The 23956-nt window shown below is 42.9% G+C and overlaps 1 long non-coding RNA gene across 1 annotated transcript in view; it reads left to right on the top strand.

Annotated features, from left to right (window-relative positions):
* The window catches only part of LOC131446436 (uncharacterized), a 28107-nt gene extending 17434 nt beyond the window's left edge, over positions 1-10673 (top strand). Inside the window, exons 5-6 of the long non-coding RNA XR_009233917.1 lie at positions 8038-8106; positions 10542-10673. This is a non-coding gene — a long non-coding RNA (uncharacterized LOC131446436). The remainder of the gene's footprint in view (positions 1-8037; positions 8107-10541) is intronic.
* Positions 10674-23956: the final 13283 nt, after the last annotated feature.

Genomic DNA, 23956 nt, shown 5'->3' with positions numbered 1-23956 from the left:
AACCATTGTATTATTATTATTTCATGACGGCTTTTCAGACACGTTTAATCGTCTCGTCTGCACTGCCAGCGCTCGCCACTGTTAGTGTCACACTGTACAGATGGTCCGGTGACCACGCCAAGACAATACAGTCACACTCAACATGTGACGCACTGTTATTCTCCAAAAACGATGAAAAACACCGCTCACTGCTGTCCCTGACAGATCTGCTGCTGGAGGTGGCAAATGAAACGCAACAAAAGCACACACACACACAAACACACAGGCTGCTTCAAGGAACAGTGCATAAAAAATAAAGACAACACAGACGCAGAGTCCAGAGATACAGTCCACGAGAACGTGTTAAAAACACTTTCATTCAATTTAAAGAGGTAAAGGGAGTAAAAACACACACAAGAGTTCAGCTGTAAAAAAAGGCATTGGTCAAAATAAGTAAATAAGATTTAAGATTTCTAAATAATGAGCTGTTCTAAACATCCGTCAACAGACTGACTGCCAAATAATGAGCTATTCTATACATCCACCAACAGACTCAATGCCAGATAATGAGCTATTCTATACATCCACCAACAGACTCAATGCCAGATAATGAGCTATTCTATACATCCACCAACAGACTCAGTGCCAAATAATGAGCTATTCTATACATCAACCAACAGACTCGATGCCAAATATTGAGCTGTGCTAGTGTTATAAATGTGGCTGCACCTACATTTTTGTTGTGGTGGAGCTAAATGAAAAAGTTAAGATGCACCAGAGCAAAAAGTCGGTCTGTAGCTCTGCCCTTATATAAATAAACATTTGTTTTGGAGCCTTGAAAAATCTGTTTGTTAAAAAATGCCGTGTTTCTACAACACGTTAGTTGTTAAAGTAGATATTATTGTGCAGGTGCTTCTCCAGGTGCTGTGTTGTATCAAGTATTTATTTTGCTGTTTGTGCAGAGATGTGGACGTTCTCTGAGGAAACGTTGACCTTCACCTCTCTGTGCAGGAAATAACTCTAATGCCTGTTTTAAGTCTGGTCTCAGTGGGTTTTCAGAGCCTCAGCGCACACACACACACACATATATATATATATATATATACAGTATATACAGCACATGCAAACACTGACAAACAGAGGAACACAAACTACTTTGCCTGCAGTGATGGCTGAAAAGCTACATATCAGGTGCAGAGGTAAAAGCATGGCCTGATAATGACCTCCCTCCAGACTGAGTAAAGCAGCGCCTCCTCAACTGTCCCTCCTCTCCTTGTTTCCTCTCCTTGTTTCCTCCCCTCCTCTTCCTCTTTGGTGTGGTGCGTTCATGGACGCAGGCCTGGGGAAACTTTGAAGTTGCCTCTGTGCCACCTCCGGTGTAAATCATGCAGCCTGTGCTGATGAAGGATGTGTTGTCTCCCCTTGGTTCTCGCTGCAGAAGAGACTCGTGTGATGAATGTTTGAGCAGCAGTGATAAAGCTGCACTTTTCCCCCGCTGCTCCGAGTCCAGCCGGAGGCTTCAGGAGCAGGAGCGAGGCCTCATCTTTACCTCCTGCTGCGCGGCTGCACGGACGAGGCCGCGGGGAGCTGTGAGGTCAGAGGTCGGGCGTATAAAGCACAGAGCACAGAACACCTGAGAAGAAACACAGATTCACACTCGCGTCATGTCTTTGATTCACTTCCAGAGACTCCACACAAACACAGACTCTGTGTTAATGTGTGAAGACGCCGAGCGCTGGTGCTCGTGTTCATGTCAATGACAACCGGGACTGTACGGCGAGGAGGCGCTGCTGTCCTGTCACAGACGCCACATACCATCAAACACCAAAGTAGAAGAAGAAAACTTACATCAGTGTTTGAACACGGTTGAGATGGTTTGGTCACGTATGTTCTCGATGTTTGATGTACTGATGTCCTCAAACGTCTTCATTTTGTCTCCAAACCGAAATGATTCAGTTTGAATGATTTCTTCAGAAAATCTGACCGACAAAAACACTCAGAAGAGTTGACAGTTCATTGAGTTATGGTTGCAGACGTAGGAGGGACAGTGATTATTATGTCCAAGATGGAGCTGCCTGGGGACGAGGAGAAGAGGAGGAGCCACAGTCAAGTTTCATGGATGTTGTGAAGAAGGACATGAAGACAGTTGGTGTCACAGAAGAGGACAGATGGTGTCAGATGATCCACTGTGGTGACTCCTAAAGGGAGAAGCTAAAGGAAGAAGATATAAGAGCTCTGGACTGCAGTGAAGAAGAAGAAGAAGTTTATATTTCAGCAGAGACGCCATTTGTTTTGACAAAGAACTTGGATTCAGTTCGTCATCATCATCCCTGATGACTGACCATCAGGACACTGTGAACACAGTGATGCACACTCACTTCCTGAAAAGACGTACATGTGTAGAGTGAACAGAGTTGGAAAACTCCGCTAACTTTGGGAACTTAACTATAGTTGGTAAGTGTTCAACTTACAGAGCATTAGAAGGGATTTACATTTAGCTTGTTGACATGTTGACACTACGACGAGTCACTAATTGGACACTAAACTAACCCCAGTTACTGGGGGCCACATCCAGTTTACTCCTAGTCCTGGTCCCAAACCTGGATCAATGTAAGGATTGTGTCAGGAAAAGAGCAGATTTCCAGTGTCTCCAAAACACTGGTTTCTGTTTGGATCAAAAACTTTTGGAGAGTCACCTTAACTTGTGTGTGTGTGTGTGTGTGTGTGTGTGTGTGGGCGGGGGGGGGGCCCTCAATGTACCTGGAGGGTCACGTGATCAGTTTGTAGGAGTGTTAGCATGGACACAGGTTGTCTGTGTGTCTGTAGTCTAAATTAAAGACAGATTGACTCATTCACATCAGTCCTGGTGGACTCGTCGTTCGGCTGGTGAAACTCTGCGATGCTAAATCCACGTCTTTGTTTGTTTCTGCGCAGCTTGTTGCTCCCAGACACTGAACATCTGTGCAGAGGGAGGAGCTGCTGCTGCTGCTGCTGCTGCTGCTGCTGCTGCTGCTGGTGTAGTTGTTGTTGTTGGGGGGGTTGATGGCAGACCACATGGGGAGGAGGGGCCTCCTCTCCTTCAGTCTGTCAGCCCACCTGACTGCTGCTGCTGTGAGAGGCCCGCCCAAGGCAAGACCACAGGCTAGTGGCTCCTGTGGGCCTCCAGCAGGGCCCGCCAGCCTCCCCGAGCCCATTAGAGCCCAATCCTCCTCCCACCTCCGCCTGGGTCGCCCCCACCCAGCCCCGCAGCCCTCTGCCCCAAGATGCCATCGCTCTCTGTCCTGCTCTGCTCCGCACACTGAAATAACTCTATTGTTTGTGTGTGTGTGTAACGGCATGGGTTTGGGGCATGTTTCTTTATTTTCCTTATTTTTCTGCTTGTGCTCGTCTTGTCCTCAGGCTGCAGGTTTCAAATCAGGCTCATGAGACGCTCTGTGTGTGTGTGTGTGTGTGTGTTTTCAGGGGAGGAAATCTCACAAAGGCATTTATCTATGTATTTACACTTACTGCACTAATGTGGTGTGACTGTCCAAACTTCCACCAGTGTCCACTATCAATGCTGCTGCTGTTACTGCTGCTACTGCTGCTACTGTTACTGCTGCTGCTGTTACTGCTGTTGCTGCTGCTGCTGCTGCTGCTGCTGCTGCTGCTACTACTGCTACTGTTACTACTGCTGCTGCTGCTGCTGTTGCTGCTGCTGTTTCTGCTGTTACTGCGGCTGCTACTGTTACTACTGCTGCTGTTACTGCTGCTGTTACTGCTGCTGCTACTGCTAGTGCTGCTGCTGCTGCTTTATGGAGCAAAGAAAGCTGGAAATATTCACGTTTAAAAAGCTGGAAAACTTTCCAACCTGTTCTAATCAGTTAGTGCAACAGTTTATTGGTTTATAGTTTATTAATCGATAAATGATTGCAGCTCTGTTGTCTTTATTGTTTAAAGTGAAAGGGAGGGGCTTGTTACAGTCTGCAGTCTCACATCAGATGTCACTCATTCTGACCCACTGGACCTTTAACCTGGATCCACTATAACAAAGACAATAGATGAGAGTATGTGAGGTTGTCAGAGTGGAGGTGGGTGGAGCTGTGGGAGGTTGTTGAGGTTGTGGGTGGAGCATAAATGATCAGATATTCTGAATATCCTGTGATTGTCTTGTCTGGTTGAGTCTTTTTGATCTGAATGAAAGTACAGGGTGAATCAGACGCGTGCAGAGCTCAATCCCGACGCCTCTGCTCGTGGTTTCAGTTTGTGCTACGTGAGCTTCTAAAGCTGCTGTAATGGTCCAATTTATAATTCATCATATCTGATTTTCCAGATTGCCACAATCTTGGGGAATAAAAATTTGGGAGTGTTGGGGTTTCTTACTTCTTTTTTTTTTTTTTACACATTAAGTATTTATGATCCTTGATGGATATATAAACTGTGGTAAAACTATTGCCTTGAATATTGATTATCTCGAATTAAAAATGCAGTTTGATGAGGAGTTCTCTCTGGTCAGCCTCCCTCCGTTTTACAACTTACATCTTTTTTTTTAATTCCTGACCTCCTCGTGGCGTTTCCCTGTTTGCAGTTCAGCGCGCCAATTAAGAGCTGCAGAGCTCTTTTAACGAGCGAGTCGTTAGATCTAATTAGGACGTGGTTAAGTGCCGCGCATTAAAAAGGCGAGAGCCATCATGTTGAAGGATGGAGGCTCGGCTGCTCGGCTCGACTGGAAGCAGCTGTCGACTCTCCTCACATCCTCCCCTGAGCTCAGGCACCAGAGCAGACACCTACATGGAGATTAGAGACCCGGAAATTAACAAACCACCATGTTCGACGCGTGACGTTGCTACTGTCTGTCCGAGTTCTGTTTCACAATGCCGTGAGCTCACTGGATGATCTCTCTGGTTCTCGTTTAGCGACATATCTGTCTCATTCTTAACCAACATCGTCAAAGTCAGCGCTGTCAGTGTCAAGATAGAAGCAAACTGTTGCACGGTTCTGTGATTAACAGACGTTTTTAGATAGAAGCCGGGCAGGTAATGCAGATTTATCACGAGATCTCTCACAGAGCACACACCTCCACCAAGATTTAAAACCAGGGGCCTCAAACTCAAAGAGGGGGCCGGATGTCCAACAATCAGATTCAAAATGAATCTGTAAATAACAGAAATCAAATCATCTAGACAACTGTAATTAAAATACACAACAAGCTTATTTATAATTAAATGTTGAACGTATAGAAATATTTTTCACTCTTCATTATTAATTTAAACCTCAGTTCTACAGGACATCAGTTTGAGACCACTGGTCTAAACACTTTAGCTGTGCGTCCCTAAGGAACAGTCCCCAAATAACCAGCCCCACCTGTTCCACTTTTTGAGTACAATGGTACAGTGCGGTCAGGGCGGAGCTAGATCTGCCCCGCCCATGACAGTCAGCTGATTGGGGCGACAGAGGTCGGTGTAAATATCCCACAGAAGCCGAGTGAAAAAGCAGAGAGCTGCTGGATTTCCTCCTTTGTTGTCTCTGAAACCTTCTGAAAGTTCTGCTCACAGCTGTGACCTTCCTACATGAACGTAACTACATTCATCCCGATCTGTTCAGATGTCGCTGAGATAAACACGTGAACTTGTTCCAGGGTTCCCATCAAATTTAAGGACTTTCCAGGACCAATTCCCTCATATTCAAGGACGGAATTTGCTGACCCGGCTTAAGATGTGAGGACAACTTGTAAGAGCGTCTTCACCCATGGCGTCCACTTTTATCGACTTATATTGGCAATTCATTATTTATTTATTTATTTATTTATTTATTTATTTATTTATTTATTATAAAGTTATTTTTCAAATTCAGAAACTTTCAAGGATTTCAAGGACCCGTGGGAACCTTGCTGTATACATTTTTACAGTGTTGTCCATTATAAGACGCAGAGATGTCTTGGAAATGTGATCATTTTATTACCAAAATTGAATGTGAACATACAAATAATTCAGTTGTTAAGAGAAGGACAAACTCAGAGATAAACCCACACTCATGAAAACAGAACCTGCTTGGTCTTGTTTTTGGTCTCAAACCAAAACGATTCAGTTTTAATGATTTCTTTCTTAAATATTCACATTGAAGAAGCTGCAAAATCAAGAAATCCTCGTTGAAGATTGATCGTCGCACACGACAACTTAACTTTAAGGCCTGGAACAAATATCTGATTTAAAACCTTTGTTTATTCATGTTCCTGGAAGCACTTCTACCTCACCTGAACTCGTCTTCTGGGTTTAACAAAAGTTTAGTTTCTTCTATACATTTCCACAACTTCTAAACATCACGTCTCATGTCAGCAGGAGGATTGTGAAGCACTTTGGTGCTGAACGGCTTTAACTGTGGAACAAAAGCCTATTTTTGCGTGTGTGAAGCTACTGGAGACTCTTAAAGTCTTTCAGGTGAAGCTGTTTGGTTCATATGGAGGATGTGAATCTCATTATCTGAAGTCAGAATAGTTGGCAGACAGCTGTTTCTGCTAATGTGAGCACAGGGACGCTGCAGGAGGAGGAGGAGGAGGAGGGTGAGGTGTAGCTGAAGATGTGCAGGTGCAACATGGAATGAGACACGTGGATAGAAGAGATAAAGAAGGAAATGACTGCGCGAGGTTTGGCATAAATCGCGGTAGATTACGGAGCCTGTGGAGATCTTTCGACTTGTGTTCCTCCTCTCGCCGGCTTCTGTTTGACATGAGAGTGTGTGCGAGCTGATCCACGGTGCTCGGCGGTTCACAGGCTCTGCTCCCATCTGGGCTTTGAACCTCGCGCTCACCTCGCACTCGGTCTCTGGTGTGTGTGTGTGTGTGTGTCGCGGGTGCAGTCGAGCGTGTCAGACAAAGAAATTAAAGATGGCAGTTTACAGGGAAACACTCGGCTCTTTGGGAAACGCGGCGCTGAAAAAGACAAACCTGACAAATTGATTTAAAGGGATGAAATAGGTTTTCCCCCTCACCTTTAGAGACGTATTTACCTTCCTGTCTTTTCGCTCTTCTGTCACTCTGGGAGCGTTTGCTTGTGTCTGTTTGCATTTTTCATGCTGGTAAAAGCTCTTCTTTGCTGCGTTTTCTATCAATCAGGAATTTTCTTTTTGTTTGCATGTGAGATGATGTGCCTGTGTGTGTGTGTGTGTGTGTGTGTGTGTTTTCAAGTGCGACTGTTTCTTTGTTGCTCACAGCTGTCCCACATTAGGGATCAGCAGCTATTCCCCAGGCAGTGAAGGCTTTTCAGAGGCCTGACTAATTGGCTGTAATCTCCTTTTTAAAAGTTGAAAGCCAGCGAGTCTCCAGCCTCGCAGTTTACAAGCAATTAATGCGAGGAACACCAGTAAGTCCTGCTGGTCACACACTGGTGTAGCTCTGCTGGCACTTCCTGCTGCGGCTCCCTCTCCTCTCACTGAAAACACACACTCCAGTGTGAGGGCCTGCTGTAACTGCTGCTGTAACTGCTGCTGCTGCTGCTGCTGCTGCTGCTGCTGCTGGTGGTTTTGGTGGTAGCGGGGGATTTGGTGTGAATGTAGCAGCGTCCGTGGGGACGTCGGTGGGTTTGGTGAACCGAGGGGTTTCTCCTTCTGAGGAGCTGATGAAATAATAATGCGCGGCGGAGTTGGCGGAGGCTGAAATTTGCACATGAAAATCCTCTCCCTTTCGCGCTCCTTGCGTCTAATGTGCCGCCCCGATGACAATCCCTGCCTCTGTGCAGTTTATATGCAAATGAGGTCTTTTTTCAGAGCACAGCGAGTGAGAGAGAGGAGCTTTTTTGTTGTGTTTTGTTTGTGTTTGTGTTTAAAAGGATTTTTTAAAGGATGATAATATATTTTAATTTTTTCCCCCCTGAATGATGAGATGCAGATTTCTCAGAAGAGTTTGAGCAGCCAGACTTTTTCTTCTTTTGTCTTTAATTGGAACATGAAGCTCCAACTCTGAGTAAAGTGTTTGTGTGTGACGTAAGAACTGGTCGTAGAATGATTTGTGTTTGTGTTTTGTTGATTATTCTCTCTTCATATTCCTCTCTGTGACCTCTGACCTCTGGGTGGTTCACACGTCAGTCGTCCTGTTGGCTTTAAAGGAGACAAAATGACATCAGCAGACGCTCCAACAGGAATCACGACGCTCTGGTGAGTCTGTGGCCTCTGAGGTTAGAAAACATCCACACTGCTAGTGTCTCAGTCCACACTAACACACCTGAAAACATGTGTCACGTTAACGTTCACTTGTCATGGGTCGGTGAACCTGGGAAGCAGAGATTTCTGTGAACTCCATCATGGTTTATGTTTCAGTGTCCACACTTTAAGGCAGCACAGGAGTTTTCAAACTTGAAAACCCGGTGTCATGTGGACATCAGAGTAAGGTCTGGCCCACGTGACGCTGAGGTTTCTCCTCCTCTGGTTTTAAATGATAATCCTGTAACAACAAGAAAGTGTGACAAACTCTCAGGAACCTAAACTCCAGTCTGTGTTTGTATAAATGGACAAAAACCTCCACCTGTGTGTGGACTGGACAGAGTCGTGTGGATGAAGCCTCTGAAAACTCTAAAACAGGAAGTTAAAGATAAATGTCATCAATTCTGAACCTTTAAAAAAAAGATATATCACCTTTAACACAAATCAGTGCAACTTAAAGTGCTTGACACACGCGAACCCGCGATCCAAGCAGCACGTACTGTAATATTCACAGATAATTAAACTAATAATTAATCTACATGTAAATGTAAGAGATTTCAATAAAATAGACGCAGGAATAGTGATAGTGAAAACAATAATGATCTAATCAGGCTGATGAGGTAAAATGACAGAGATAAAAGATAATGTATATCCTCTGATGCATTTCTATAGATACCAAACAACATGAAGGTGTGAAGCCTGTGGTCGTGTAAACGGGATGAACAGATTTATTCTCATTCTCACCTCCTTGTTATAATAAATGGAGAGGGTGGTGGTGGTGAGCCTCATGTCAGCCCGCTCCCCTCAGTCACGGACAGTTAGTTAAAGCAAACGCGCAAACGCGCTCGGGCCCTGGAGAGAAGGCGGGGCGGTGGAGGTGCCAATCACGGCCGCGGCTCTCGCCTTCACCAACTTTTTATTAATTTAATAAACATCCCACAGAGACGCGGCCGCGTGAACTCGTGTAGCCTCGCAGACGACACGGGCGCCACGCGACTAATGACGTGTTATTAACACGCTAACACTGTGTGTGTGTGTGTGTGTGTGTGTGTGTCGACCATGACGTTCTTAAAGAAAGTCAACAATTACTCTTTTACTTGAATGACTACATGAATCACAGGGTAATAATATCACGATATACTTTTATATTTACTTTAACTCCACTACATTTCCTCTGACCCTCTTTGTGCCTTCCAGAAGAAGAAGAGTTGCTATTATGGTCTGTATTTATATAGAGCTTTTCTAGTCTTGATGAAGTGCTTTACACAACACTTTTCACTCATTCACTCATTCGCTGCAACATGGGCTCAAGTGTCTTTGCTCAAGGACACATATAGACCAGGAAGAGCCAGGAATTGAACCCACAGCCTCCCAGTTTGAAAAACAACAATCCTAAATACTCACTTTTAAAAAAATGTTTTACTTTAAAAAATGTCTTTAAAGAAATCATTGAAACTGAATCATTTTGCTTTTGACATTTGAAAACATCATCATTTCCAGGTTTGACAAACACTGATGAACATTTCATGGACCAAACGATTAGTCGATCAATCGAGAAAATACTCGACAGATGAAAATGGTCGTTAGTCGCAGCTCTGGTCGTCTCTAACATTTGAATTCAGACGCCTGTTTATTAGTTGACGTACAGTAACACACAGATGTTCCTTTGCTCTATAACATTATAGTAGAGGAGAAGTCTTCGCACTGTGCGAGTGCTAAATATTGAACGCTGACACTGAAAGTTTCAAACTTCTCCATAAATTTATTTCACAGAAACTTGTTTCCACACAAGTTTCTCCAGCAAATGTACAGAAACCAGAGAAACCTATATATAAAGAATGGACGTGGTCCTGTGGGTTCTTTCAAATGTGTTGAATAGCCACCAGGGGGCGACTCCACTGAAGTCAGTGGGAAAATGATCTTTTGAGGAGTTAATCACTCATTTGAGCTCTTCTTTGATCGAACATTATGTTTCGTTATTATATAACATTAATTATCATTTCATTTGATCAATTTTTATGACCCATGTGAGTGTGTGATTGACAGCTGGTACCTTCCAATCGGAGCTTGGCTTTAGGTGATGACGGTTGCTGAATGTCGGGATGTTTTCTGATTCTCATATTCTCAAAGTGATTTTTCAGCTTCTTTGCGCCACAAAACAAATCAAATCATTAAAACGGTTGTGAACCGAACAACTAATCGATCAATGGTTCATTAAAATAATCATTAGGTGCCGCTGTAGTTTGATCCGTAGAAGAAGAAGAAGATTTTATTTCCTGTGTGTCGTTCATCTCTGAGTGGAGGGGATTGTGATTGTGGAGGCCGTGCCGTGCCGTGCGTGAGAGACAGAAACATTATGAAAATCATAATAATAATGATCTCACTTTCAGGTTCCATCTTTAACTGTGTCGTTAGAGAGGAGGTGGACTGGTGAGGAAGGAGTGAGAGGATCAGGAGGAGGAGGAGGAGGAGGAGGAGGACATACACCATCATCATCGTATACCTGCTGCTCTGCTCCTGTCAAACAGCAGTAGCTCCAAACTGGTGTGTAAATACATGTGTGTGTGTGTGTTTCATGACAGGGACGTAAATAATGTCAATGATTGCATTTTAAAGTCAACGTTTGTCATGTGGTTAGGATGAGGTTAAGAGTTTGTACTAGTTATGGTTAAGGTTAGTTTAAATAAGTCAATGTAATGTCCTCTGAAGTCATGGAAACCAGTGTGTGTGTGTGTGTGTGTGTGTGTGTGTGTGTGTGTGCGCGTGTGTGCGTGTGTGTGTGTGTGTGTGTGTGTGTGTGCGTGCGCGTGTGTGCGTGTGTGTGTGTGTGTGTGTGTGTGCGTGTGTGTGTGTGTGTGTGTGTCTCACCTCAGTCTTCAGCTTTGACTCTCCCTCCCTCCCTCCCTCCCTCCCTCCCTCCCTCCCTGGCTCAGCGTATCACTCCATATATTCATGAATTTCCTGTTTATCATGAAAACATATGCATGAAAATAGAGGGTGGGAAGAGAAAAAAAAACAACAACAACAGCACAAAAAAAAGAAAGAAAAAACAAGCGGTGAATGTTGATGGGGGGGGGGGTGGGGGGCGGTCTCTCGTCTGGGTGCAGCGCTGCACTGATCCTCACGGGACCTGCCTGTGGATATTACTCTCTCTCTCTCTCTCTCTCTCTTTCTCTATGTATATATATATATGGATTTATATATACATACGTGTGTGTGTGTATTATACTGTCTCTGTTGTCGGCCCGTAACAAAATGATGGTTTTACGTCTCAGATTCTGTGACCTTTGACATTATACGAGTGACAGTTGGTCATTATATAATATCAAGCTTCCGATAAAAATACATTTTAATTTTAATTACCAGCTCAACCTTTGATACGTGGAACCATGTTCTAAATAAACCTGGACAAACACAGATTTTACCAATAATCTCAATCATGGTTTCATTCCATGAAGCTTTAAAGAGAACAGTCTTCTGCTTTTCCCAAACACTGGGTCGGGGCCCACAGATGAGTCACGGGAGATTATTTTTGGCTCCTCAAACAAATTTTACTGAGTCTTCCTGACCTTTTAGTTCATATTTATGTCAATATGTTTTAAATAACTAGCATAAAATAATGTTTTTAATTCATTTACTTAACATTATTGAAAAGGATTTTCAGATATGGCTGAAAATGAGAAATTTTCATTTAATTTCATTCTTTTCATAGAAATGATGTAATCCTTTAATCTGACGATTATTTTCCTGTTCAATTTGGTTGTTTTGTCACTAAAATATGAGAAAATGTTGCTCAGACCTGGAAATGATGATGAACAAACCAAAATGATTGAGTTTGTTTGTTATATGGAGCAAAGAAAGTAGAAAATATTCACATGTAAGAAGCTGAAAAATGACAGAAAGGAGAAAATAGACAGAAAGTAGAAAATATTCACATTTAAGAAGCTGAAAAATGACAGAAAGTAGAAAATATTCATATTTAAGAAGCTGAAAAAATGACAGAAAGTAGAAAATATTCACATGTAAGAAGCTGGAAAATGACAGAAAGTAGAAAATATTCACATTTAAGAAGCTGAAAAATGACAGAAAGTAGAAAATATTCATATTTAAGAAGCTGAAAAAATGACAGAAAGTAGAAAATATTCACATGTAAGAAGCTGAAAAATGACAGAAAGTAGAAAATATTCACATTTAAGAAGCTGAAAAATGACAGAAAGTAGAAACTGAAAAATGTTGCTCAAACCTGTAAATTATGATTATGAATTTTTTGGTTATATGGAGCAAAGAAAGCAGACAAAATTCACATTTAAGAAGCTGAAAAATCACAGAAACGGGTTTTTAATTATTAACAAAAACGCGCAATTAATTGATTGGGCACTAAAATAATCATCTATGGGGGCATTGTATTGGCCTCAGACTTCAGCACAGCACTGTAAGTGTAAGAAGACCCTTATTCCACCTTTCCATTTCCTTTCTTTCTGCCTTTCTTCTGTCTATCCATCGTCACACCCCCCTCCTCCTCCTCCTCCTCTCCACTGCCTCTTCTCTTCAGCGTCTCCTCTTCACGGTGTCAAAGCCAGTTACAGGCAGAGGAGCTTCTCCTCCTTCTTAAATAATTCACAAGTTGATTAATAGACTCACAAGGGTATAATTAGGCAGCAGAGAGACAGTGGCTAGTGTAACCAGTACAGTGCTTAGGGGAATTAGAGAGCGGGGGTTACTGAGAGGGAGAGAGAGAGAGAGATGGAGAGAGCACAAGAAAAGAGAAGAAGAAGAAGAAGAAGAAGAAGGAGAAGAAAAAAGACGACTGGTTTGCTGCTGCTGCTGCTGCTGGTGGACTTGAGTTGAAGAGTGGATGAAATGAAGAGGTGGAGGTGTGGAGGGTGGGAGGGGGGTGAGGAGGAGGAGGAGGAGGAGGTGGGGGAGCACCTTTTTCAGAGTGCAGTGTTGGATATGAGGCAGCCTCTCCAGGAGCACAGAGCCCAGGGTTTGTTTGATGTGGAAATTGGACAGTTTGAATCCGTCTCCTTTAATTTTTCACAACTTACACCCTCCCCCCCTGTCCTCCCCCCCTCCCTCCCTCCTCCTGGGTGCCTCACATTCCTCTTATAGGATATAAATTAGATTTTTTTTGAACACTTTACCCAGGTACTCTCCCTGTCAGTTGTTTATTTATTTTCCAGGCTGAATGGAGTTGTACTTTCACCCGCGATGTTTGTCAAACAGTCAGTCATCAGCATAAAACTTCACTTACGTTGCCTCTAAGGCATCTTTTGTATTCTGAAAGGGAGGCGTGCGCTTCTTCTTCTTTTTTCCTCTTTCCTCCCGCGCTGCCAGACTGGTCTTCAAAAACAAACACACACACACGCAGCAGCAGCAGCAGCAACAACAGCAACAACAACAACGGCGGCGGCGGCGGCTGCGGCTCTTTCTCTGTCTTTTCTTCACAGTTCAGACGTGGTGTATTTCTGCTGTGGTGATCTCTGTCTGCCTCGCTTTGCCTGTTAAAATAAAATGAAAAGAACGCAACAGAAATACATCCAGACAGGTACAACACTCTGAGTGTGTGTTGTTCTTGTTTTTTTTCTGTCATATTTCAAATTCAATTTGAACGTCCTTTCATTGCTTTTACAGCTCTTAATGGTCCTGCACCGTCATATTTCTAGAGTGTGTTTGTCTATGTGGACTCACGAGGATAAGTTTGTGAATAATTTACCGCCTTAACAGTTAATATCACTTCTGCTATCGGAAGGAAGAAAACATCCACGCCGAGGCCAAATATCAGCCGATAACAACATTTCTGTACGATGTGTACGACTGATCATGTACTGTGAAATGAGTAAATCTGACTTTCTACTACAAATAAAACACAGCATTTAATTAGTAAACAAATCATTTCATTAGGTCTGGTCAGTATTTGAATAATATATATATACACACACATATACATATATATATATATATAGATATATACATATATATATGTATATAGTGTATATATGTGACATGAGACGATCTGGTCTTTGATGTTCATCATAGACCTTTCCTGCTTTTAAAGGCTGTTGCATTGAACATTTATGATGTATTATATTGAATAAATGTCTGAAATACACAATATTATGTCTATATACATATATACATATGTACATTTATTCAAAAATACATTGAATCAACAAAACTATATATAAAAGCTAATTATTAGTGTTATAGCTGAATTTGAACGTATTGATGGTCAATAACACGTAAATATCTTCATTTTAATAAATAATGCAGGTTTTATCTGAAATGAAAGGTAATCATAATAAGTGTGTATTTTAAGATCATGTGATACAGACCATAAACAGTACATTATATATAATATATAATACTTTATATATATATATACAGTGTATGAGTGCAGAGAAACGACCTGTATGCAGTTTTATTTCCACATGTATCAGGACATAAAGTCAACATATAATACACAGATTATTTAGGAAGACATATGCATACATTTACTACTTAGTTTCAAGGTTGGGGGAAAAATTCTTGCTCATTTGTTTGGGGACCCACAAAAATCTCCCATGACCACCTGTGGGGTCACGACCTAGGCTTTGAGAACTGAAGATCCTCCTAGAATCAGAATACTTTTTTTTTTTATCCCGAAGGAAATTGTTTAGAACCCTCTGGTTCTGGTCTTTTAATCGTCCCCGGAGTAAAAACGAAGACTTAGATTGATTGATTGATTGATTGATTGACAGATATTGGCTACATGCTGTGCTGCTGCTGCCGCTTGTGTTTGCTCCTGTGTGTTTATTTCATTGTTGATATCTCAGATTGCTTTTGTGTGTGTGTGTGTGTGTGTTCTTGACTGACGTGTCCATCCTGTGTGTGATGTTCCCCGCGTGTCGACGTGTCAGCTTTAATTCAAACCCGCGTGTTCTCCTCTCATCTGTCTGCTCCGGTGTCAGGAGGAATCTCTGCTTCTTTAGTGAAAGGCAACACATTTTTTTCTGTTTGTAGAAACTGATGGAAACGCTTTGAAATTCAATCCAGCGCGAGAGGAGGAGACGAGCCGGCGCCAGTCAGCGCTGCCTCTGCTGCTCATTTCATTTCTTCTGCTTGTTCTCTGCTCTACAGTCATGTGGAAAACACACGCTGCTCATTGACCAATGATCTCAGTGTTTTAATCAATCGATCGATCAATCAATCAACCACACTACAGATAAGATAAGATATCCCTTCATTAGTCCATTAGTCCAGGGAAAATTACAATATATAGCAACCTTTCATAAAACACAGTGCAACCAGGAATAAACTCCTCCCACCCTCAATGCCACGCCCATCAACTCAATCACCAAAATAAAAGACAAACACATTCAAATAAAGACGTGAAGAAACGCTGTCATAGAGCTCAGTAATCGTCCTCGAGGAATAACAGAAAAGAGAAATAAATAACTGCAACTAACGACTATTTTCATAATCCGTTCATCTGTCCATTATTTTCTCCATTAATCAAGTCATCGCTCGGTTCATAAAATGTCAGAAAACGTTAAAAAACATGACGATAACCCACAAACTTAAAAATGGTTCACCTTGAATGATTTCTTTGTTTTATGGAGCAAAGAAAAGAAAATATTCCACATGAAACAATCAAGAAATCTTGTTTTCATCAAAAAGCTTCACACTGATTCATTTTAGATTTAATTTAGTCATCAATTCATTTGAGTAATTGTTTCAGCTCAAGGGAAAAACAATATTTATCTTTTAGGGATCGTTAAAAAGAGCGCACAGATGAGGTTAAACTGGACTTCAATACATAACAACCAAGAAGATAAGGTAGAAAGTTCAAATAAATAAATAAATACACTTCTGTATACATATATCAGTGATTGATGCGGCAGTATACGATATTATCGCTCATCGTTATAAAATGATTTGCCATAAATTGTGTTGAACAGCGCCTGGAGAAAAACCTTAATACTTCACGTGAAACGTGCCAACATACCGTTCATTAGACAACATACAGACATTTATTTTTTTACACGTGCCACAAGGGGGGGCTATTTTAAATTAAAAAAACGGGTCAACTGTGCGATGTTTATGAGCTCTGTCGGTGCAGACACGATCGAAAACATGTTTTCTCATTGCGATAATATCGTGAATCGCAATTATTTTGATCGAGATAATCGTGGTGGGGAATTTTTTAAATTGTCCCATTTCTAATATCCGTACTGGTTATCGGCTAAAGCACTGGTGGTATATCCACAAAGTGCTGTAAGTTAAACGCATTATTAACGGCGTTAACGCAAACCCATTTTAACAGCGCCAATGCTTTTATCGTAAGATTAACTTTTGGCCAGGAACATTTACAATAGATACAAATGTGCGATTCATCGCAAGTTAACTATGACATTTATGTGATTCGTCGAGAGTTAACTACGACATTAATGCGATTAATCGCGAGTTAACTGTGACATTAATGCGATTAATCGCGAGTTAACTGACATTAATGCAATTAATCGCGAGTTAACTGACATTATTGCAATTAATCGCGAGTTAACTGTGACATTAATGCGATTAATCGTGAGTTAACTGTGACATTAATGCGATTAATCGCGAGTTAACTTCGACATTAATGCGATTAATCGCGAGTTAACTGACATTAATGCAATTAATTGCGAGTAAACTCTGACATTAATGCGATTAATCGCGAGTAAACTCTGACATTAATGCGATTAATCGTGAGTTAACTGTGACATTAATGCGATTAATCGTGATTAAATATGACATTAATGCGATTAATCGCGAGTTAACTATGACATTAATGCGATTAATCGCGAGTTAACTGTGACATTAATGCGATTAATCGCGAGTTAACTGTGACATTAATGCGATTAATCGCGAGTTAGCTCTGACATTAATGTGATTAATCGCGAGTTAACTGTGACATTAATGTGATTAATCATGATTAAATATTGTAATGTTTGACAGCACCATTATTTTGCGTCCATGTCATCTCGTCTCTTGATACAAACAGAACATAATGAAGTGTTTTTCCTGCTGAAACACATTAATAAGTCTGTGGTGAATGTTTGAGATAATTCAGGAAAATCGACGTCATGAGTGAAACAAACGAGCTGATATTTCATATCCGACCTTCCTTTGTTCACGCGCTTCATGAGTTATTGATATTTCCGCGCTGACACCCGGCCACCAGGAGGCGCTGTAAAAGGCAGGACCCCTGTGTGTGTTGATTTATTTATCCGTGTCTGGATTAAAGGCGTGTGCACCTGATGAAGGGCCCGTCAGAGCAGCAGTGACAGCCTCACAGTGCGTGTGATTCCAGTGGCTGCGTGAACAGAAACGAGCCGAGTCGACGCCGTCTTTGAAGTGCTGACAGACGGGAGCCTGTGAACATCGCCTTAATCTCTCTCTCTCTCTCTGTCTCTCTCTCTCTCTCTCTGTCTCTCTCTCTGTCTCTCTGTCTCTCTCTCTCTGTCTCTCTCTCTCTGTCTCTCTCTGTCTCTCTCTCTCTCAGAGGCAGGTTGTGAGCGCGCTCCGTTTCCCCTGTTTTCCTTATTCTCTTAATGACACAAACCATTCAGCGGCCGCGCGTGATAGCATTTCATCTGCTGTAATGTGCAGTGGCTGCTCACTTCAAACGCCGCCAACACGCCGCGATCACACCGCGCTCTTCCTGTGTTCTTGATGGGATCTGTGTGTGTGTGTGTGTGTGTGTGTGTGTGTGTGCGCGGCTGATTGTTTCCTGAGTAAATAACACAGACTGTGCCGTGAATCAGATCAGTGCACAGAGACATGTTTCACACCTGAACACTGATCGTGACCTTTGACCTGAGCTGCTCTCCCTTTACTGTCTCCTCACACACACGCACACACACGCACACACATACGAACGTGACATTGTTTCCTCACAGATGAAGACACGTGGAGGTGTGTGTGTGTGTGTGTGTGTGTGTGTGACCTCTGAACTGAAGGTGTCAGTGAGTTTGTTTCCACTCGAGCTTTAACAACTCAGTGACATGAACTCATTAACTAATACGTTCATCATCTCAGCGTTGTGAGTGTTTTATGAATCTCTGTGAATTAAAAAAACAACATTCAGGAATAAACTAAAGAATAAGACGAAGAAAACACAGAACATGAGCAGCAGATAAAACACGACACATCAACATGAACGACAATAAATGGAACTGAATAATATAGAATGTATGAATGTAAAGTGTGTACAGTTAAACAGTTCAAGGGACTTGAAACAGAGGCTAATTAAATGTGTATAATAATGTAAATAACACAGAAGTCATTCAAACACTGACATTTTATTACAGCGTTGCACCTGTCGCTGCACAGTCTGCTACAAATTAGTAGAAGAAGACGCTGACTTGTGCGCCACCTGCTGCTCACTCTGGTGAATTTACTCAGTATTATTTAGACAGATAAACGCATGTGTTGTCTTTAAATCAGCTGATATCAGGAACATGAATAACTTTTCCTTCATTTTCCCGTGGCGCGGAGGTCGATGACAGAGCGGCGCCGCCGGCACGCGCCGGCCGTGCGTTGGGGGTCGGACGTCGTGGTGAAGTGGAGCTGCTGGGCGTACGAGGGCGCCGGGGTTAATTACTCCATTACTGCGCGGCTCAGCCAGGAGCTGTTTAAACAGGCCTCAGTCAGCAGGGGATTAGGCCTCATTACTCCTGCTGCCTCCTGACTGCGGCATTCTGGGTAAAGATTTGACGGCGGGGAGGAAGAAGAGATTAAGACTAAGCAAAGGAAGAAGGACAGGTGAGGGGAAAAGAGCAAACTGGCGACGGCGGCGGAGCTTAACTCCAGCGGCGGATTCACCTGCATCATCACCTGAGCTCAGCCGGGGCCACAATTATCCCCCAAAATGCCCGAGCGTAGCAAGATTAGCATCTAAGGCTCAGATTACCCTCCCTCCCTCCATCTTTGAACCGAACCCCCGGCCGTCCACAGCTCCTGCCTCCTCCTCCTCCTCCTCCTCCTCCTCCTCCTCGTCGCGCAGGTGTCTGATGGCACTCGGTGATAATGACGGTGTTCTCGTTTGCAGGAAGGACGAGCTTCTTTAAATTAGGTCGATGTTTGCGCTGGCTCAGTTTACCAGGTCTTTAGGGCATGAAATACTGTGGTTTACAATGACAGTCAAATATCAGTCTTTAATCTGTCATTTATAACCAACATATCATTCTCCATTAAAGCCAATTATTTAGTGATCACAGTAGAAGTCGAACCTTTGTAAACGTGCGTGTGTTAAACCCTGTGAAGCAGAACCATGACGGACTTTTCTTTAACAGCGTCAGAGTCGGTGTGACGGTGAAACGTTGTGTTGTTGTTGTGTGTGGGAGATTAACGGCTCTCTCCACTGCCCCCTACTGTCTGCAGGAGGCAGCCAGAATCAGAAGCTCACGGCACAGTGACAGTGTTATTATATTCAGACGTTCATCGTGACAGAGGTGGAGAAAACTGTTGTAACTCGTGCTGTCAGTTAAATGTGTTATTAACGTGTTATTAACGTGTTATTAACGTGTTATTAACGTCGTTAACACTAACCCATTTTAACGGCGTCCATGTTTTGATCGTGAGATTAACGTTCTTTTTGGACGAGCAAACTTTGTGGTTTTGTTCACATGCTGTTGCAACAACTAGTCACGTTAGAAAAACTACAACATCACACTGGATCTAGCTCGACCACAAACACAACAACAGGCACGCTGCACACACGTGTTTGGGCTAAAGAGTAGTAGCTAGTAGTCGCTTCTCCGTCTCCAAGCGGGCTGGATCATTTGTCCACGCACTCCCCACATCCAAGTCATGATGTCTGCAGTGTTACCAACCAAGCTGGCAGACCCCCCAACCGTAGTGAGGAGACCACCGAAGACCGCTAGCTCCTTTAGCTCGGATTAGCTCGTTATTAAACCACGGCACTTTATTCACACACTGCAGGCTGATACACAGCCTCTCTTATTATTGTGCGGCTCTCACAATAAGAGGAATAAGTCACAATATGCAGGTGACAGAGATATTGTCTCATTAAAAAAACATCTGCACAAAGCAAGCAGATCCACTTTTCTATGTTGATAAGAGCATTAAAATGAGAAGAAATAATGGGACATTTACAATAGATACAAATTTGACATTAATCACAAGTTAACTATGACATTAATGCGATTAATCGCGAGTTAACTATGACATTAATGCGATTAATCGTGAGTTAACTATGACATTAATGCGATTAATCGCGAGTTAACTATGACATTAATGCGATTAACCGCGAGTTAACTATGACATTAATGTGATTAATCGTGAGTTAACTATGACATTAATGCGATTAATCGTGAGTTAACTATGACATTAATGCGATTAATCGCGAGTTAACTATGACATTAATGCGATTAATCAGGATTAAATATTTGAATTATTTGATAAAACTAGTTGTAACAATTCAAAAAATAACACAAATAGTTGAAAAACAGATGTGGGTGTGGCTCCACAGCCACAAAAATACGCACTCCGAAACAGTAGGGGGAGCTCTGTAGAGGAAAAGTGCAAAAAACCAGACCAGATCTGATCTGGTCCAGTCTGGTCTGGTCTGAGTCCAGTTTTAAGTGGGGTTTAAATGTCACGATTGACAGCTGAGTGCGTGCGGTGGACAAATTGACGACTTCATCATATAACACTCTTTTTACATATAAGTTAAGTTATATGAAGACAATTTAGTCTAATTTGAATGAGTTAATTCATATGTAACATTTGATTTGTTTTTATTGACTTAGTTCTTAAGTGTGTTGATGTAAATGCACCTTCTCTGAGGCTTTCCTGTCACGCTGCTGTATTTTTCCTCACAATAACTAAACACCTTAAAGGATAAAGTATTTAGGGATTTCAGAAAACTTTCCATTGGATCACACGGTGAAAGAAAAGTGGACGTGTTCCAATTAGAGGAGTCAAGTGAGGGCTTTTCAGAATCACATTTGTGAGAGCTGGAGTTGTGGTTTTGCTGAAGTGTCTTTGGTTCAATCACCTGAAACACATGAAGAAGAAAAAAAACTACACAAACAGAGTCGCACAAATCTCTCAGTGAAGCTGTCGATAAAAATCCCATTTCATTTGAGTCCCAATGCTTTTTCTTTCTTGATTTATGGGACACGGCCGCTCGTCAAACTGTGCGCTTTAAGCTCAAGTCCAGAACAGAGCTCTTATTATATAATTGAGGCCCAAAAAAAAAAATCAATAGGAGCAGCTGGACGCGGCCGCGCTCGGCAAACACTCGCATCCATATTGAGAGCGAGCGTCTTCGATCGGTGTCTGGACTCACACACGGAGCGGGTCGATGGCTCGTCTTAGCCAGTGGCGCTCTCTGATGGCACATGTTAACACGAGCACGAGACAAACGCTGCACCTGAGATCCTCGGCCGTTCACAGCCTCCCCAAAAAAACAGGAATTATTTTAAACATAGCCCGAGGTGAGAGCGAGATTCTCCGCTCCGGTAACCACAGCGAGCGGAGGAGCTGGAGGAAAACACCATATTTATCCTATTGATTTTCTAAAGTTGAAACAAGGAGATTTAGGGGAGCTTGACTCTTAAAATTCCCAAGGAGCCTCTCAGCGCTCACACACACACACACACACACGTGGACACAGGAGTGTGTTTCACTGAGCGGTCTGAGCGAGGTTTAGAGGCCTTGAGTTGCAAAGCTGTGCTGTGCAGTGGAATGATGTGCCCCAATGTGTGTCAGAGGAATCATTAGAGTGAGTGCTGGTGCTGAAACCTGCCCATGCTCTCCACCACTACACCACCGCGCGCGCCTCTCTCTCTGTGTGTGTGTGTGTGTGTGTGTGTGTGTGTGTGTGTGTGTGGAGCGTGAGCAGACAACAGATGGAGAAAAAGGCCTCGCTGTTGCCGAGACGCGGCGGAAACCTGCAGAACGTCCACAAACACATGCTGCTGCCGAGGACGGGAAACAGGGGGGGATGTGACTCAGCGGCGCACACGCCGTCTCCAGGAGGAGGAGGAGGAGGAGGAGGAAGAAGAAGAAGAAGAAGAAATAGGAGGAGGAGGAGGAGGAGGAGGAGGAGAAGGAAAAAAGATTCAGGATGGAAAAAGTCGTAGCGCAGGCGAAACCAGAGGCGAAAGTTTTCCTGTTTCTATTTTCAGAATATTAGGTTTACAGTCGTAAGTTTTACTGGAGAATAATGATCTTGTTAGGTTTGAGTTTTTTCCTCAGTGTTGTGAGAAAAGTTCACTTCATCTTAAAGCGGTCTTCCTTTTTTCTCCCGAGTTATTTCCAGGAGGAAAAAGTTCTTTTTCTGCTTGACGTTAACGATGTTCACTGAGTGACAGATGGAAAACACGGACGCAGGAAGTCTCCGCGCTCACATCAATCATCGCGTCTACTTCATCACACTTTCTGCTGGAGGCGGGGCCTCCGTGTCGTCCTGCGGTCAGAGCAGAGTGGACGTCAGTGTCTGGAGAGACGCACACCTCTGTTATATGAGGAATCCACCGCTCCACCGCGTGGCCCAGAAACGACCTGAACATCAACTAAATAAATAATAATAAAAATAGAGTTAAATAAGTTAAAATAAACGTGAAACAAATCAGATACAGAAATCACAAACTCATAAAATATTGATCAGTGTTTGTCAAACTCTGGAAATGACCATGACCTCAAAGGTTTTTGTCCACAAACACAAAATGATTGAGTTTGAATGATTTCTTTGTTTCATGGAGCAACAGAAACCAGGAAATTTAAGAAGACATTTAAGAAGCTGAGAACAGATTCACTTAAAACCAGGGTTCCCACAGCCTGGTTGATGTCAAATTCAAGGACTTTCCAGGACCAATTCCCTCAAATTCAAGGACTGAATGTGCTGACACAGCTAAAGATGGGACACCTTGTAAGAGCTCGTCTTTGTCCATGATGGCGTCCACCTTTAGTGATTGTCCTCAAGATGTTGGTCAAAGTCAGTGTTTGTCTTTTGTCTTTGGTGAGACGATGAGGACGAGATGTTGGAATTCACCATTCGTCATTTTCTCTCTTTCTTAACTTTACTCGCTCACTGTTCTGCACAGAATCTCACGTCAGTGGACAGTGTCCACGACACCTGTCCTCGGATGATGTCTCCACGTTTGTCCTGCGTTGGCCTCGTCTACGCGTGAACAGTAGGTGGCGCCGTCACAAACAAAGGAGACATTTATCTAAGTATCAACCTTTAAAAGACCTTGGATTTTTTTCCAATTCACGACAAACTTTTAAGGATTTCCAGGACCCAAGGAAACCCTGAAAGTCACATCAGTGACAGGAGACGTTAACTCAAATATCAACTGCTTTCCTGCACAAACTTCAAGCACTTTCAATGACCTGTGACTGTTTAGGGCGATTTTCACAAACTTTCAAGTGCCTTGAAAATATCTTTTCAAATTCACAAAATTCTAAGGATTTCAAGGACCTGTGGGAACGCTGTAAACCGATAACGTTATCTCGGTAAAACGGATGCCTTTGTTTTCGGTGCAGGTCTAAACTGAAGCCACACATTTAAAAAGACAAATCTTTAAAGTGAGCGTCCTCTTGTTGAGCGTCCTCGTGTTGAGCGTCCTCGCGTTGTCCTCCCACTGACCCTCACAGGTCAATCTGACCTCAGTCCTCAGCCACACCCGCCCGTGCGTGCGTGAGCCGCTGATCTCATAGTTGGGTACAGGAGGCGTCGCCGTGGTAATTGTCCTCCGTGGCGTCCTCGATTATGCCATTAACAGCCTCACAGTGATGAGGCTAATGGCCAGAGACC

Source organism: Solea solea, chromosome 19 (genome assembly GCF_958295425.1).
Source record: "Solea solea chromosome 19, fSolSol10.1, whole genome shotgun sequence".
NCBI classification, from domain to species: domain Eukaryota; kingdom Metazoa; phylum Chordata; class Actinopteri; order Pleuronectiformes; family Soleidae; genus Solea; species Solea solea.
The sequence above is the reverse complement of the archived record's forward strand: the minus strand, read 5'-3'. Positions and strand labels throughout refer to the sequence as shown.